Genomic DNA, 17769 nt, shown 5'->3' on the forward strand with positions numbered 1-17769 from the left:
GCACACAGGAGTAATGCTTTTCAGACAGGATTTACCCAAATTTTCCCGACACTGTGCACTTCTAGGATTGGGGTCACAGACTATATTATGTCTGTATGTTTTTCCCTCCAGGATTAATAGCAGTTACGGGGTGTGTGTGTGTGTGTGTGGTGTGGGGGGGGGGGAGGTTGGAAAAATGATACCGGGATAAAGGATGGTCCCTCCTCCTTCCTCACCTGCACCCTGTAGCACCTGTGCACTCTTGATATTTCTCCATCAGTTTTTGAGAAAAACTGCCCAAGATCTTGTTCATGAATCTTTATTGCTTTTTCCATCACCAATTTGGGACCAGGCAAGGTAGTTTATAAAAAGCTCAAGATATACAGAACAGTCAAAGAAAATTATAGTAGAGGATCAACAACAACACAGAAGAGAGATCTACTCTGTCATGATTATTTTGGCTATTACTGTCATGCTCTCAGAAATTCTAGCTTGACTCAATACCTCTTTCTTGCAATTGGCAGAGATACTATTTAGGGAAGTTGCATGAAGAAATTTTCTAACCGACACAAGCCTGACATCAGATATGACTTCCCATGGGAAGACAAGTCATCCTCTTAGGACAATATAACTGAGTTTGAAAGTGGTCAAGAGACACAAAGGAACTTGCAGGAGAGATTAGAGCAAAAGACCGAGTAGGACTTGATTTTTTTAAAAAAAATCTGCATCAGGAGCAACTGCAAAGTGAATGACTTGTTAAGCATATGATTGTCACTGCCACATTTCATTTCCTTCTGATGTTGGTTGTTTTTCTTACTGCAGCTGCCATCATATGTATTGTGTATGAACCAGAAACTCCATTATCACTTCATGCCTCTGATGAAGGAGACTATACAATAGTTTAGGAATTCTTATACCAAACAGGTTTCTTAGTCTTGAAGAAGAACTTTGTCAGATTAGATTAATAACACCTGGAGAAGTTTGTCAAGCGAAGCATCCATATTCTCCACAAAAGGTAGTTTTGAATTCTTTTAGAGGAAGTGTTTAAAAAGCTAAAGAATGGTAAAAATGGTATTGTTGTAAGCCGCCCCGAGGCTTCAGCGAATGGGGCGGCATAAAAATGTTTTAATAAATAAAATAAATAAAAAGGCAACCTAGGGTCCAATGCTATGTCCACTTTTGTAAAAGCAAGCCCCACGGAATTCAGTGCAGTTTCCTGGTCAGTAGACATTATAGGACTGTGCTGCACAAGGGGGCCAAGAAGCAGAACTGCATGGGAGCCAGGATCTTAAAATCAGCGAAACGACCTAGAGCCACTGGTACTGTCCCCCGAAAAGCCCAAAAAAGGAGAAGCAATGACAAGACTCCTAAAATGTTAATGCAAAATGTGACCTGTGCAAGAAGTCCTACAATGCGGAATCTCTCCTCTCCCAACCCCGTCTCAAAATCCCACTGGAGGCACTGGGCCACAGCAATGCCGTGTTGAGGACTCGGCCTCTTGCCTCGTCCCGCGTGCTCCAGGGACATGCGCGGACCCCGCCTCCTCCTCCGCCGCCGCCGCGCAGCCGAGACAAGCTGTCGCAGAACCCGATTCCGCCTCTTGGGGGCGCCCTCTTCCCAGCGGAGGCCGCGCGTTGCCCTGGGGCCGGGCGGTGAGTGTTCCCGGCCCCGCCGCCCCGCCTCCCTCCAAGGGCTCTGCCCGTCGTTCCCCACGGACTGGAACAAGGGAACTGTTGTGAACTTCGCAGTCGCAGCGGCCCAGCGGAGCGGCAAACTTTATCCTTCGGGAGCGCGCCAAGGTAAGGCTCCTGCGTGGATCGCGAGAGGCTGGCGCCGCCGTGGCGCAGCTGGGGGCGCCGGTGGGGTGTCCCGGCGGGGGACGCGATCTCCGGCTCCTGGTCTTCGCCCTCCCCTGGCGGAGATCCTCTCCTTTTCGGGCGGGTTCGTGCTGTTCTAACCGGGAGTTTGCAGCTCGGATTGTGTCCCGTTGCCGGGCTTTTCGCCTCCCTTTTGTTCGTGACGCTTCGGCAGCAGGTGCCGCGTTCAGCGACTCTCGCCAGGTGTCTGTCCTGGTTGGCTTTCGCAACAGTTTCATAGGTAGCCCCTGTTAAATGGCTTCGTTGCATTTTTGTAGGGCGGGTGCTGTGGCTCATGGCTCTTTGTCAGTCGTGGCCCTCCCGTCCCGCTCCAAGCTTCAATACAGGGAAGTAGGCCGTGCGGAGAAGGTGGCACTCTGTATATGCTCCAGAGTATTCCGATTATTTCACATATCCAGGATTTCAACAAGACGCTGAGAGATTTTGTAGTGGCGCCCAGGCAGAAAATTAAGCCTAGGGGATTTCTCGGAGGCTGCCAACTTCCACTTCGTAAAGTGATTTACATTCCCCGCTCCTGTAAACGATCTACAGGTGTTAATACAGGTACAAGGTAGGTGCAGCTTGTCTCATCTGAGACAAGAAGCACGTTAGCTATCTAGAACGACTTTACTAAGAACTTCGTTTCTTTTGACGTACTTTCTAATGAGTGCGGTCGTTACACTGTGGCTATTGGGGCAGGCTAGAAATCAAATCATAATAAACTTCACCTGTCCCGGCATGTGCCTTCTCTGTACCCCGAGATACTCTGCAGAGGCCGTTCTCTGAGTCCCCCCCCCCCCCATTTAACCAATGCCCTTTCCACAAATGACACCCCAGTGGTAGAATGGGGTCCCTTAGGGAGGCTCAATAGGTGTCATATTGGCTTCAGGCAGAAAGACTCTTTAAAATTGTAATGTTCTTTGCCTTTTAAATTTAATTTGATGCATTTTCTCTTGCTTGGGGTGTTTGCTTCTAGTGATTTTACTGCTTTTGGGGTACAATCTTAGATGTGAAAAAGCTGTTTCATTCAGCCATTCTGGGTGGGTACGACTTTCCCCCATCTAAACATGCACAAAATCACACCCTTTGTGTATTTTTGTACATTTTTAAGTTATGTGTTTTCAGTTTGGGTGTGTATATGGGTGTTGCTGTTTTGTCAGCTGCCCTGGGAAGGTTATTGGTTGGTGGCTGGCATGAGCCCCTGCGGATAAATGAGCACTTCTGAAGGCACCTCCTTGTGGACCATGAGAAGAGTTGACTTAAGTGAGGAAGGAGCGTCAGGGTGGGCAACGCACCGCGACAGAGGGAGTAAGAGCACGGCAGTCTTCTGGGGCATGTGGTGGGCCGAAGTGGATAGCAATTGAAGGATCCCTAAGCACAGTGAAACTTTACAGGAAAGTTTAAGAAGTCGGTGGAAAGTATAGCCCTTTAAGGAAATGGAGACGGCTGGTCAGAACATGCTGATAAAAACAGGGTGATGTAATGGGTGGGGCAAGTGCTGGGTCAACACCTCTGAAGTTGTGCTGCTGATACTCTCACATCTTGGGACTTTCTATGTCTTCTGAAAATGCTCCATTAATATTTTTATTCTCCTCCATAGCCAGCTCTTGGCATTCCTAGTTCCTTTACATCCCAGTCTGCTTTTGCTTTTCTAGTCCTCCATTTCTGCCTTACGTGTTTGCTAAAACATATACCCTGGTTTTCCCCTTTAAATGGAGACTTCCCGTCCTTTTTCCTGGTCCCATTCCTGGCTCTGCTGTTGCTCCTAATGTGTTCTGAATGATGGTGCAGTCCTATATACCAGCCATTCCCATCCTGGTGCCCCCCAGATGTGCTAGGCTACGATTCCTATCATTGCCATGACTTGCTGGCTGGGATGATTAAAATTGTCCAACACATCTGGGGGGTGCAAGGTTGGAGAAGACCACCTGGACCTGATGGCCCTTTTCCAATTGGCTCCTTCCAATTCTATTATTTTGTGATTCTTAAGTGTGCACTCAACAGGTCTTTCTTCTGAGCAGAGTATAGGCTTAAGCTGTGAACCTCCTCCAGGTCTTTCATATATGTGCCACCTGAAACCTGCCCTTACTTCCACTCCCTTTCCTGTCTTGGCAATATTTGCTTAATTTGTCACCATGCTTATTTTTAGAGGCAAAGAAATAGCAAATAGATAAGAAAGATATGTTATCTGTTTCTGCATTTTTGGTTGGCCTGTTGGTTATGAACATCTACTTTTTAGGCAACTGGCTTGATTTAATTGGTTAGAACAATAAATATCCATATCTAAAATTCTCAATTTAGATTTCTGTCAGATATAGCACTGTTTCATAGGACCTGCTGCTGCAGTTGTGGGTTACAGTGAATGACTTGCACAGCACAGACTGAGATTCTCACTGAAAGGGCTTAGATTCAAACCTGAAAAACAATGAAACTCTGAAACCTCTTTTAAGTTAACCTGCCACTTATTAAGTTTAAAGTTAGGGTTCGCACCAGGGATTGGGTTGCCAGTTAACCAGGAAAAAGAACTGGGCTGCTCCAGGGCCATTAACAGCAGCCTGATCCATAGAAATCAACAGGTGATTTATATTTTTTTTATAAAATGGAGATAACCATCATCACCCTCCCATATCACTAAAAAATGAGAGGGAGGTGTCAGTGTCCAAGATATGAAGAATGAGAAAAACTTCGGGAGGATAAAAGTACCCACTAACCTTCAAACGTGTCTTCTGGGGATGGAACAAAAAAGCAGGAGGAGAAGTGGAGTGAAGTCACTTGCAAGAAGACATAATTGGCTAGCTGGAGCTCTGAACAGGAGTACTTGATGCGGCAGCTCTTTGTTACATGGTCTCACTTGTTTATATCTCTGTAATAGTGTTGCTCTTAGAGGTACAGGTAATTGTCCATATATAATTTGGTATCCCTATCTGGATAATAAAAAGTGGGGATAGGAGAACAATGCTGGTTCCATGCATATTGGCTACAATGCTTTCATGTACATCCTACATATTACCAGTAAGAGCTCAACTACATTGAACACACCTCAGTAGGTATAGGTAGCTGGGTACTGAAAGTTCAGAAACCATGTGCTATGTAGGAGTTTCTGTGTACCAGCGCAGACCATAGGATTCTTTTGGCCCAGACTTGTCTTCTGTTCTAAGCAAAAACAGAAACAGAAAAAACAGAAAGAGTGGCAGCCTCTTTCCTTTGAACCCAGGATCTTTCGCATGCCGAGCAAATGCTTGGCCACCGTCCCAAGTCTCTCTCCTTCTGCAGGCATTTGCTTTGCTGCTAATTTGTAACACCTTCTCCCTGAAGCCAGGGCAGGGCATGTGACTGGTCCTTCCCAAGAGTGGTGCCTATTAGAAACCTGGCAACCTGTTTTGGTCCCACCAGCCCTTTTGCCTCCTAAATTTATTACTCCAAGGAAGTTCTCCAATCCAAACTGCAGGTGCAGCTCCAGTTTAAGCTGTTGAAATAAGGAATGGGGGACTTAAGTAGCCAACCTTTCACTCCTGGTTTCTTCTAGGGAAGAGCGTGACCTGGCTTTGAAATCAGCCTTCTCTAAGCTAGTGTTTTCCAGATGACAGGAGAACTACATCTGTAGTCCCACAGTTGCAATATATGTTGTATACCTTCCTGAACAGCTATACATTGAGACAGCATGTTGAGTCATCTTTGCTAAGCTGGAAAGGCTCTGGCCTGTAGCCAGGCTTTGAACTCAATGGCCTTATAGGCCCCTTCCAACTCCGTTCTTTTCTGTTCTATCTAGTCACCGTCCCAAGCCAGCATGGCCCTGACCTTTTCCAAGTTGGTGCTCTCCCTATGTGTTAGACTACAACTCCCAGCACCCAGTAAACAGGCCAGTGGGATGCTGAGACTTGTAATCCAGTTATGTCTAAGGTGTGTTAAATTGGGGGAAGGCCAACTCAGATTTTAAGTTAAAGAGCACTGCTTGCTAACAGCTTAACTGGGGGACTGTGTAGATGCACCCCCTGCTCTCACAGGCTGGTGAGGCAGAGAAATAAAATTCAAGATGAAAGCTATAATCCCCTATCCATTTATGTGGGGGAAAGGAACACCGCAGGGTTTACTTCTGAGCAAGCATGTACAGGCTTGCCCTGTGAGTGGCTCTGTTAGCTGAAGGCTGTCACAGAAAGTAAAAACACAAAGCAAGACTCAAAGATGAGTTTAAAAACAAACAAACAAACCCAGCCACTGTTCTCCATTTGAAGCATGAAGTTTGAGAGGGGAAGGAAAGAGGGCAAGCAGACCGCAGCAGGAACCCCAGGTCTTCGAATTGTGTCCAAGGCCTCGAGAGGTTTCTGTAGCATGGGGTTTCTTTAATGGCCCTGATTTGTTGCTTTCCTGGCATTAGTTCTAATCCCCATCCCACAGCTGCTTGCATAGCTGGAGAAGCGAGCAGAGCAAATGAGAAAACATGACGACTTTTCTATTCCAGTTTGTTCCTACTTGGCTGGGGTTGGAGGTTCCTTCCCTCAATTGGCATCTTTGTTCTTGAGCGAGTCAGATGTGTAGCAGGGGCTGCATGTGATGTGTTTGGGCTGAAATGTGGAATTGCTAAACCCTCTCCACTCCCAGGAATGTCCGTATGAAGCAGTGGAAAAAGCCTGACCAAGTTTCTGAAGGAAGACAGCATCATTGCCTTAACCTCACCCCACACCAGATCCGCCTTTTTAAAGTGTATTTTGAAAGAGTTTATGTAAGTCATACCCTGCCCAGAACGTTTTCCTTCAGGGCTAAACCAGGATGTCTGGCTTGCTTAATATCTAGAGCTGTTGCTTGAAAATAAAGACATTTACATTTTCTAAGTAGGAGGGCTCAAACTCTGGCCTAGTTAGTAGTGGCCTCAGAGGAAGCCGCTTGTCCTTCTGTCTCTTCCTGAGTAGGACAGTTGAAGGTTGTCTGTGGGTGAGAATGGAGCCAGGGCTAAGAGTCTGTCATGGGAAGTTGCTTCTTTGAGCTGAGGGTTGTGCTTCCATTTGAAGCTGATAGTTCAAAACATCTGGAGGGGTGACTCCCACAGCCCAGTTATCTGAAGGAGCACCATCTCCTGCCATTTTCAGATAAGACCCTACACATTTACAAAGGCAAATGTCTTTTTTCAGTGATGGGAGCTAGACATTGGAATGCTCTCCCTAAGCATACTCGCTGAGCGCCAAATCCCTTTCTCTAACATTTTTAGATTTTCCTGTCTTAGAAATGTACTATGTAAAATTAAATTTGTTTTGAAATCGAATCAAATTGCTGTTTTTTCATTTGCTAGTTGCAGAGTTTCCGTTTCAATTTAATTTAGTGTGAAAAATGCATGTTCAACTTGTATTGGGCTTGTTTGTTTTTAATATTATGCACACTGCCCTAGGATCCCTTGTGGATGGGTTATAAAGGCTGGAAATAAAGTAGGGCGACATCCCTGTCTCTCCTTCTGTTATAACCATGGAAAAGTGCATGAGGTCAGGTCTCGTACCCTTCCCGCATAAGGAGGCTTTTCCCCCATGATGCCGTTCCACACAGGTGTAAGTTGTGACCCAGTTTCATGACCTCGTGGGCAGGGCTGAGCAGGTGGCTCTCTTCCACTGACTGGCTCCCTCTCTGCTGGCAGGTACCAGTTGGATGACTAGGATCAGGCCCATATGACTGGACCTGCCCACCTGGTCACCACCTCGTTCTCTCTCTGGGGCTGTTCACACATAACGCTAAACCAAGCTGCATGGTGACCGCATGGCACGGTATCCCCCCTTGGCGCTGTTCACACAAGGCTGAACGAGCCATGCAGTCACCATGTGGTGTGGCATCTCACTTTCTGTCCTGTGTGCACACATTCGCCTGGCAACTTATGGATAGTTCCCATGCACCTTTGTCTTCCCTTTAAAAGGCGGCATGTATCCCATCCATCCCTGCAGCTGGGAATATTTCCCAGTGTACCCAGCTCCTGCCAGCCTCTTCCCCATTGGCCCACACATTCTCTGGGGCCTGTTATCATCCTGCGGCTGCTTCCCCCAGCTCTTCCATGGAGCTGCCATCTACCGATCAGAACAGATCAGCATCCCTTGCCACTCCCTGTGTCTGTGTGTAAGCACACCCACCCACCGCTTCCCTCCCTTGCTGTACACGGGCCCAGTGCTCCCTCACGTGCAGGATTTGCACATGCGGCCCGGCACGCAGAGGGCACAGCACAGGCACCAGTGCCAGAGGTGGAGGGGGCACGTCCTGCCACCCAGGTTTCCCTGGTGGGGCCTGTCTGGACCTCTGCCTGGGGAAGCTCTGCTGGCAGGAGGGGCAGGTGGTGGGGCTTGTGGGGTGCCCCCTGGATTGTCAGGGACAGGCTGGATGCAGGAGGCAGAGTGGGCATGGGCTCCCTGGGATGCCCCCCCTGGTGGAGATGCCCCACACACTGCCTGTGCACTCTTGTGAGCAGGGCAGCATCCCTGTGGAGTGCGCCTTCCAGGCGTTGCTCCAGTGCATGGCAGCGACCGGGCAGGAGCGCCATGCATGGCTGCCCCCGTGGCTGCTGCTGCTGCTGCTGGAGGTGCTCCCTTTTGCCCCTCCGGTGCCCAGCTCCCCCACCGCCATGGCGCTTGCCCTGCTGCCCTTGGCACCTTGCAAGGCAGGGCAGGCACCACGGCGAGGCGGAAAGGTGAGGAGAGGCAGCGCCGTGGTGGGGTGGGCACTGTGGCGGCATCGCAGCAGCGGGGTGGCTGGCCGTTGGAGAGCGTGGAGGCAGCCAGTCGGCCCTGGTAATTGCCAAGCCCAACAGGGCAGAGGAAGAAGGCGGCTGCGGTGGCCCCTCTTTCCATCAAGTTCAGTGGTGGAAATGGGAAAACTGCGGAAAAACACTGCAACTGAATTGACAAATAACAACAAGCAATGGTGAAGGGTGGAAACCATAGTATAGACCATTGGTTCAATGTGTGGATTCACAGTAATGAAATGTGCCATCCTTCATCATGTTTCCTGAATTCACACGTGATGACAAGCCATCTGGAACATGGCTTGTCATCTTGTGTGAGCATAGCCCCTGCCCTTTCAGGCACTCATTTAGATCATGTATGGGCAATCTGTCGCCCTCCAGACCTCTTGGCCTACAAATCCCATCATCCTTCATCCTTAGCTATGCTGGGTAGTGCTGATGGGAATTGTTGGAGGGCCACTAGTTGACCACCCTGACTTAGACAGAAATGAATAAAGGGAGAAGGAATAGGCATTTAGTCTCGTGTGTTCAAGTATCCGGCTTGCATGGAAACTGTGGGTGTGCAATCAATGCTTTGTGGATATGCCATCCATGCCCTCCATTTTCCAGGCTAGCAGCTCCATGTGCAGGAGTTTGTCTGTGTATGTCTGTGTGTAGGCATGAGGGCTCTGTGCAAAATGGGACCGAGCATGACCCCAGGCCACCCCAGTGCCAGCATCTGCTCCCTTCCATTTAAATGAACTCCCAAAAAGGGTTTGAATGAGTGGGTAAGCCAAACAGGGAGGCAGTGGAGTCTGTGCCAGTAGTACTTTTAGTTCTTTAACTGGAAGAGGCGAGGGTCACGCTCAATGTGAGGGTGAGTTGGCAAGAGGAGCCAGGCAAAAAGGAACTCCAGGGGTCAAGGGGCCGGAGCCATTCTGCATGAGGAAAGATGATGACAGCTGGGACTATTCAGCTTAGAAAAATGGCCAGGGAAAGGTGACACTCTAGAGACATACAGAATTATGTATGGTGTTCCCATTAATACTAGAACCTGGGATCATGCTGTGCAGCTAAATGGTGGGGAATGAAAGCAAATACAAGGAAATGTTTTTTCGGACAGCATAAGCCATGGAATTCACTGCCACAAGAGGTGACGATGCCACTAATGTGCTCCTCTGAGGATGGCTGATTGTTTGGAATGCTTTGGTTACATGCAGTGCAGACAAAGGCCTGATTTATGCCCCCTCCACACCTTTCCTGCAGAGGCTGATGGGAAAGATGCAAAGACCAGAGCAGAGAAGCATCCACAGCAGTATTTGTAAAACTTCGGCTGTGCAGTTGACATTTGGGAGCCCTTCTTGATTTGGTTAATGGATTTCTGAGGCACTCATGCAATTATCTCATGGCAAACAGTTTGGGAATTACTGTTGCCTGCCAGATAGTGAATTCCAAGCCCCATCAGCCCCATACAGCACAGCCAGGCATCTGGGACCAGTATGATTGCAATTTGACAATATCCGTGGGACCTGTGGACTCCCTGTCACTGATCAGCAGCCTGGGCCCTCGATTTCTGACATTCAGGTGGCCAGTGGTGTGGCATAGGCAGTCCCAGTGGCACCACCTGCACAGAGAGGGATCTGCAGACCCAGGGAGCTCCAAGGCTTCTGACCCAGGAATAAGTGCAGGGTATGGCAGACTGGCTGCCTGGACTCTGGAACAGAAATATGCCACGCTGTAACAGTTTCCAATGGCTTCCATATATTTTTCCTTGTCTCTGAAATTCTGATATGCCTGTTAAATATTAACAGGGTACCATCTGCTTCTCTCTCATTGAGCCGTGAGTCTTGATTGTTTGGTAAAGCTTCATGGGTGCATATTTACGTATCCCATCAAGTATAAGGTTTGTACAATGCACTGTTTGATGGCAATACCGCCCACCCCCAACCCTACACTCTTGAGTTTAAATAGCTGTTAAATTAGTATCAGCTCTGGTTGGCTTGTGGAAACTTCAAAACAGATGACTCAGGTGCATTTCTTATAAGCATGCTTCTGTGAAGAATGAGCTATTTATGAAGCAGGATGGAACTGAATTGTACGGATGCAAGGGCTATCAGCTCTTTGGAGAAAGCATTTACCTTTATTAGGAGATCTACATATGTGCAACAGAACAAAGTGTCAACCCCCTATAATGTAAATAAACATCAACTCCACTGCTGAGCTTCTGTAAAGGCTGGCAATTCTCTTGGGTGCAAAAATGTTTTCAGCATGCGGTTTGCAAATCATATGCAAGTATGGACAGAATACAGATAAATAATATCTCCGCCACCCCATGCAATCTTGCCCTATGCACAAACAACAAGGGGGAAATAGCAAATATATTCTTTCTATTTCAATTACTATATTATTCTAATCAAAACAGCTGGTACCAAACAGCATCATTTTGCATTAGCTGCCTTTGGGCCAATAGCACAGGACATGGCAGCCATAGGTGGGTTGCTTTGAATCCCTGTGATGGATGCCTCTGTATAGCCCTGGGTTTAGGCCCTGCAGACATTGCTGAATCGCAGCTCCCATCAGCTCTGTTCAGCATGGCCCCTGGTGAGGGATGGTGGCTTTAGTCTAAAACATCTGGAAGTCACCAGACTGGGGAAGGCTGCCTTAGACCAGCCTTTCCTGCATGTGAAGCTGTATCTGCTGAACATCCTCCAAGATTGCATCTATCTAAATGGAACGGAAGCTTTTGCCAGGAAAGGAGCAAGTAGCCTGAGAACAAACAAATCTCTTTGGCTTCCTGAAACAGCGGCCCCACCTCTCTGCATCATCTGGGAGCTCTTGAGGTGAGGCTTCCCATCTAAGCGAAAACATCACTTCTGTCTGTTCCACATCTATCGGCTTCATGTCCTCCTGAGCACGCCTGGCCCATATTACATGAATGTTCATCTTAGTGAGAACTTGCTGGTGCCTCGGGTGTCTGGGCTTTCCAGCATTCCATACAAGATCAGTCTCTTGTACCCCTGAAATAACGATAGCAGTTTCTCAACTATTTTGAAGATGGTAGAGTGGAGCCTCTGAATTTGGTCCCCAATGGACTGGACGTGGTATCTCCACGCTGAGAAAGCTGATGCGATAGGAAAGGACAGTGAGTCTAAATCAGCCTTACCCAACACATGAAGGTGTAATACCAGCAAAGAAGTGCTTTTATTGAGAGGTTCTTTTGCTTTATTTCTAGGTCATTATTATTAGCTCTACACATCTGGGTATGGCAGAATCATGGGTTTTGGGTCCATAAGGTTTGGCATCCAATCCAAATTAAGCCTCAGCACTTTGTTTGTTTGTTTAAGAGATCATCCTCATCATCATCTGAGCACTGCAAGCATTTAATTTGTTCCATGGGCTACATTTGCTGAGAAAAATATTTCATTTTCAGAATGGTTCAGGCTCTGGCACTAGAAACACCTGGTAAAAACAGACTGGCAGGGTGGCGAGGTCCTTCCTGCCCTGCCCTGTTCATCATAAATATGACTTGCTGCTTATTTCTTTCCCCAGCATTTTCTCTAAAGGAAAACTTTTTGTTTAAAGGGGAAGGGAACTAGAGCCTGGGAATGGAGCAAAACTGTTGCATTGGAATTCACAAGTCACAGAAAATGCAAGTTGATTTATATAGACCTTGACCCAAAGGAGTACAGAAAGAAAAGTCATGTTTTCCTGGGAACTTGAAGAGAATGCTATGAGAAATCCAGAAGACTAGTGTACACATTCCACAGGAAATCCATGTTTGGATTGTCTGGCACTTAAGTTTAATACAGCTGTGGAGGTCCTCTACATTTTATTACACTAGCAGCCATTGGTGCTTTTAAAGGGGGACGGGTGGTGACCACCCAGTTGGAGCCCACATTCTCACTTTTGCCCCCCAGTAAAGCCCCCCCCCATTCTGCTTACACAGTGTTGTGCTTTGCTTGAATTTTTCCTCTCTCCTCCTCCATGTCCGTTAGAGAAGACAGAAGAGACACATTTCAGCTTTCTCCTCTATGTAGCTGGCCTGGTGCACAAGGCTTTGGGAAAGAAAACGAAACAGGACTCCAGAGAAGGGCATGGTCGCAGGCCACTCCCCCTGTATTACAGGATTCCTCTCTTACTTTCCAGGAAATAATTTCTCCCTGACCAAGCAAGAGGACATGGAGAGCTTTATTTGCTTCTCGGAGGGGCTTTCCTCACTGCTGATTGTGTTGCTTGCTGTGCTTTATAATGCTGATGGTACTTGCACAGCACACCAACTTACTTGGAAGGGGAGAGACCTTAGCAAACCAAGCGGGAACAACTGTGGGAGAGTCCCCTGCTGATTGATTCACTGAGAAAATGAATGTGTCAAACATTTAGGGATTAAAAAAACCCTTTCCTTATTTGCACTTTTGTGCTCTGCACATTGCCTGACTTTCCATGAAAGTGCCCTGGGCTGGAGGCAAGGAAGCAGAAGTAAGTCCTTCCATTTCTTCTAATGCCAGTGTCAGCTTATTTATTTGTTTAATAAAACATTTCTGCTGCCATTTTTACTTTCTACAGCCTTTCCTTTAAGTTCTCATCCCAGTCCCCTGATGATGCTGTTCTCTTCTTATACTTTTCTGCATTTCTCCCCACCTTTTCTTTCCACTGCTGGAGTGGAGTCACCCCACTCCAGGGTGGCATTAAAACCAAAGCATCTGGCAATCAAATTACAGAGCTCCCATGTAGAGTATAATTTGACCATATATGGAAGAAGAATAGTGAGTTAAGCAGATGAATGGCTGCAGGGGTATCACACAGATGTGACATGGAGGCAGCAATCCTAAACAAGTTACGTGTGAGCAAAGGACCAGTTGCAAAAGAAAACAGGGCTTCTTCCCCTCCTAACTGTGGAACAGAGAATTTCATCAGGTGTAGTTTGTTATACTGCGCTTGCACAGAAATCTCCTCTTCTGTGCAATTATTCATAGTGCAGGAACACTGCTCTTTTCTTCAGAATCTACCCTCATAAGGTCCAACAGATGCAGTGAGACTTGTGTCTCAGTAAACCCATGTGGGAGTGGCCCATAGGAGGAACTGGAGTATCATGAGGGAGGCTTGCAACAACCTCTTGCAAGCATGCACACTGCTGCTCTTTAGGATTCCAATCATTGATATATTTTCCATTTTCATTCTCCAGCAGTCAACTAGCATTCTGTGGCCAGTGTGTGAACTCAGTCCTCTTTCAGCTCATTTTGGGGTGTCCCACCTTTATAGATTTCCTCCCAAAATATTTTATTTCTGTATTGATAAACCTTAGGTGTTCCCCCAAGCCTGCTGATGGCAGCTCTCTGTGCATCGGTGGTATGCTTTCTACATGAGCAAAAGCAGTGACCACTGAACGTCGGAAATAGAGGGACTGATTAATGTTTGAGCCTGAATACTTATTGCATCAGGCACCAGTGAGGTCTTGGGTATAAGGGAAAGTATCCATGAAAGAATGTTTGTTAAAAAAAAATAATCTGGGGCAGTCAACAGAGGGATGGGGCTTTTTGTTGCACTGGTTGCTTGGGAGGGCGGTCAGAGTTTCTGCTCTGTGACCTGGTATCCCATGACCTGGAAAGAGTGCCAGAATGTATTTAGACTGATGGGATCCCTGTGGACGTGGTCCAAAAAGTTGCTTTGACTTTTGGAAAGGCTCAGTTTCTGAGCAGCGGCACTTCTTGCCAAGAAGACTGATGAAACCATGAGGCCTTTGCTGCTCAGCCTTACTCAGCATACAAAATGTCATTTACTGTATTTTTCGCACTATAAGACGTACCTGACCATAAGACGCACCTAGTTTTTAGAGGAGGAAAACAAGAAAAAAATATTCTGAATCAAATGGTTTACTAAACTATTTAATAAACTCTAACAGAATACAGTAATACTGTATTTCAACCTTGTAAACAGCAGTCAACAGTGGCATTAAGAACCATCATCACTGTCATTAACAAAAGAGAGACTTTAAAGTTCAAGTACTCTTCTAGTTTTCGTTGAATCCATAGAACTCATCATCACTAGGGTCAGAATTTATGAAGCTCTGTTGCTCACAATCATTTACATCACTTTCTTAGTCAGTAGTGGAATTATTGAAGGAATCCACAATTTACACCAGTTATACAAGAGCTGCTGCAGACAATTCAATAACAAATCTAAAAAAGCCAGTAATGTCCACGCTGCCCTACTAGTAAATAATAGAAAAAAACTTCTGACAAAAAATGGGATATTGTACGGTAAATCAAACACACAGCGGACTAAGTAGCCTTTGAAGAATAAACTTCATACACGAAGGTAATGCTGTTCAAATATCCACTGATCCTAAAAAAAATGTGTCTGATCAACTAACAGATAACTGATCCATGGAAAGCTTCCTGATAATCACGGGCACATTCCCCATCACTTCCCCATGGGCTTCTTAAAAGACGGGTTGCCATTTGAAAGCACACACCGACCTGTGATTAACAGCCCTCACCTGTGCCAGAGGAGGGGGGCAGAGCAGGGTGCGCCGAGAGCATGCCGGCCAGGTGGTGCCACGTGGTGTGGGCCAACAATAAGGCTTGCCTTTTACCAAAACTTTTATGGCCTTGCTACTTTTGTTGTTTGTTTCAAAACTAGCTTCAGTATGTGCCTGCGTGGATTTAAATGTTTAGATTTAGGCTGCAATCCCAGATGCATTTACTGGACAGTGGGTCCCAAGGAACATAGTAGGACTTTCTTGTGAGCAGTCTGCAGGTACAAGATTAAGTTGTGCTAAAGGACTGACAGGAATGGCTAGCTCACCACACCTGCCATGAAGCTCCTTGGTTTAATGACAACTAGCGACAGGGGCAGGTTGCTTGTAAGGAGCATGTGCTCTGAATTCTTGCTGCAAGTCGTTTGCCTATTGTTTGCAAACATCCCTTTTAACTAGGTGTAATAATCACTATGTATTTCACCCCCTTGTTGAAGCAGGTTTGGGTATGCCCAAAACCACGATCTTGAGATTGGTGGAGGGGTTTAAGCTCCCCTCCCTCCAGCTGTCCTAAGCCTTGCTCCTCCCCCTCCCCCAAGAGATGCCAATTTCTGTTTTCTCCCTGCAGTTAGTGACCTTGAGTAGGATAAGCTGGTGGGGAAGGGGAGCAGTGAGGGAAGTGGAGCTGGAGATGATGGGAGTTGGAGTCTAGCATATCTGAAAGGCACCAGGTTGGGGTAATGTTGCAGATGGCCTTGTGCAAGATGCAAACTTTTGATATTTGTTCCCTGTCTGTAAAATAATAATTTGCCATATGGAGTTGATGGGTGGGTTAATAGAATATGGCAGCGTGAAAGAAAGCACTATAGTAAAACTGCTGCATAAATGTTGCCACTAGGAACAGAAGCAAGAGATTATAACATCATGGGGGAAATTATTGCAGATACCACTTAGTAAGACTTTTTTGTAAGTGCAAAATAGGGAAACTATGAATAAATATATATCCTAAGAAAGCTTTCCCCTGCTTGGTGCCCTTCAGATGTTTTAGACTATGACTTCATGTATTCCTGGTGAGTGGCCATGTTGGATGGGCCTTGCTGGGAGCTGAGGTCTGAAACATCTGGGGGAGAAGGCTGCCCTGGGTTGAAAAATAGAATTTTACATGGTAAGTAGCACTATCAGGTTTGTTGAGCTAACTGGTATGCCTTCTGTGGAAGGAGGCAGTATCAGGAGAATTCAGGAGAGGCCTACTCTTGAAAGTATATGAATTCAGAATAAACTGGTGACTTGCATTTAACATCTTTATGCATTTCCTTGCATATGCACTTGTTCTTCCTCTGGATGGCCTGTGGTTAGGATGGATTGAAAATAAATCCATCCGTCCCAGAAGTAAGAATCAGTTCCCAAAAGGCTGGTCTATCCTGATCCCCTACAGTGTCAGATGAACACTTGCATGCATATTTGTAAATATGGACTGTGGAATGTGCTCTCCAGAGAGGTACGCCTGGCACTGAGCTTATACTCTTTTTGGCACCAGGTCAAAACCTTTTTTTTTAAGCTGTATTTTAAAAATTAATAGTTTTGATGGCTTTGCAGTTGCTTTTGCTTTGCTTTGATTTAATCTGATTTAGTTAATGTCTATTTATTGTTTTACACAGTGTATTGTTTTAATTATTATTGGATGTTATTAACGTTGTAAGCCGCCCCGAGGCTTCGGCGAATGGGGCAGCATAAAAATGTTTTAATAAATAAATAAATATTAGATGCTTTAACTGTTCTTTTAAATTGCTGTAAGCCGCCCTGAGGTATTTATATAAAGGATGGCATACAAAAGTTTTCAATAAATAATAAATAAATAAAACTGGCAGTGGCAGCAAAGACAGATCCAAATGCCGGCCTTCTCCTTCGTGTAATGAAGGCACTCCTACAGTGAGACTAGGCCCCCTTTTAGGGTTTGAGCTCATTCCCTGCCTTGCAGTAGCAACAGCTGCTGCTTCCAGGAATGAGGTAGGACCAACCTGACTGCCTCCAAGTGTGACTCAGCAGTTTACTGCTCACCTCCCAGCAGTCAGAAGTGCTGGTGGCACTATTGATTTGTAAATAATGATTCCAGTAGCTGCCCTGGATTATGCTCCTAGGAGCAGCAATGCTTTTAGGTGACAAATGCATACCATAAATACCAGCGTATAAGATGACCTTTGCAACTGGAAATAGCGAGGTAAAAAATGGGAGGGGGTGTCTTACATGCCCCATGAAAATTTTTCATCATACACTAGGATCCCCATGTCCTCAGGGGCTACTTTCTCAGCCCCCCAGTGGATGCCTGAAATCACAGGAGTCCCACAAAAGTGGGAAAACTGCAAATATCTGTAGGGGCTCTATTTGGGGACACCACACTTTTTGTCCTGGCACTAGCCAGCCTCACTGGCGTGTTTTGTCTTTCAGTGGGCACAGAGACTCTAGAGACTCTGTGCTTTTTTTGCTTGAGATACGTGTGAGGTTTTTTGTTTTTTGTGGGTTTTTTTTTTTTTTGCTAGATATATACCCATGTATACCGGTGTATAAGAGGACCCTTGAAACCCAGAAATAGCGAAGGAGAATTGGGGTCATTTTCTATGCCCGACATGACAAACGCCAGAGAAGCAGCTCAAAATACCAACCTTGCCTTGTGAATGAGTCACCGTATACACCAGTATATACGGTAGTCTGGCTAGAAGAGCTCCTTAGCAATTTATTCCATGCATTGCAAGGAAGGTGCGTCAGAGGAATCC

The 17769-nt window shown here is 46.3% G+C and overlaps 1 protein-coding gene across 1 annotated transcript in view; it reads left to right on the plus strand.

The window, feature by feature from the left end:
* Positions 1–1641: 1641 nt before the first annotated feature.
* Positions 1642–17769, plus strand: part of TMBIM1 (transmembrane BAX inhibitor motif containing 1) — a 46472-nt gene continuing 30344 nt past the window's right edge. Inside the window, exon 1 of the mRNA XM_044438010.1 lies at positions 1642–1778. The gene's annotated coding sequence lies outside the window, so the exon portion shown is untranslated. The remainder of the gene's footprint in view (positions 1779–17769) is intronic.

The sequence above is a fragment of the Varanus komodoensis genome, unplaced genomic scaffold (genome assembly GCF_004798865.1).
Source record: "Varanus komodoensis strain SLA01 unplaced genomic scaffold, ASM479886v1 scaffold32, whole genome shotgun sequence".
Classification (NCBI taxonomy): domain Eukaryota; kingdom Metazoa; phylum Chordata; class Lepidosauria; order Squamata; family Varanidae; genus Varanus; species Varanus komodoensis.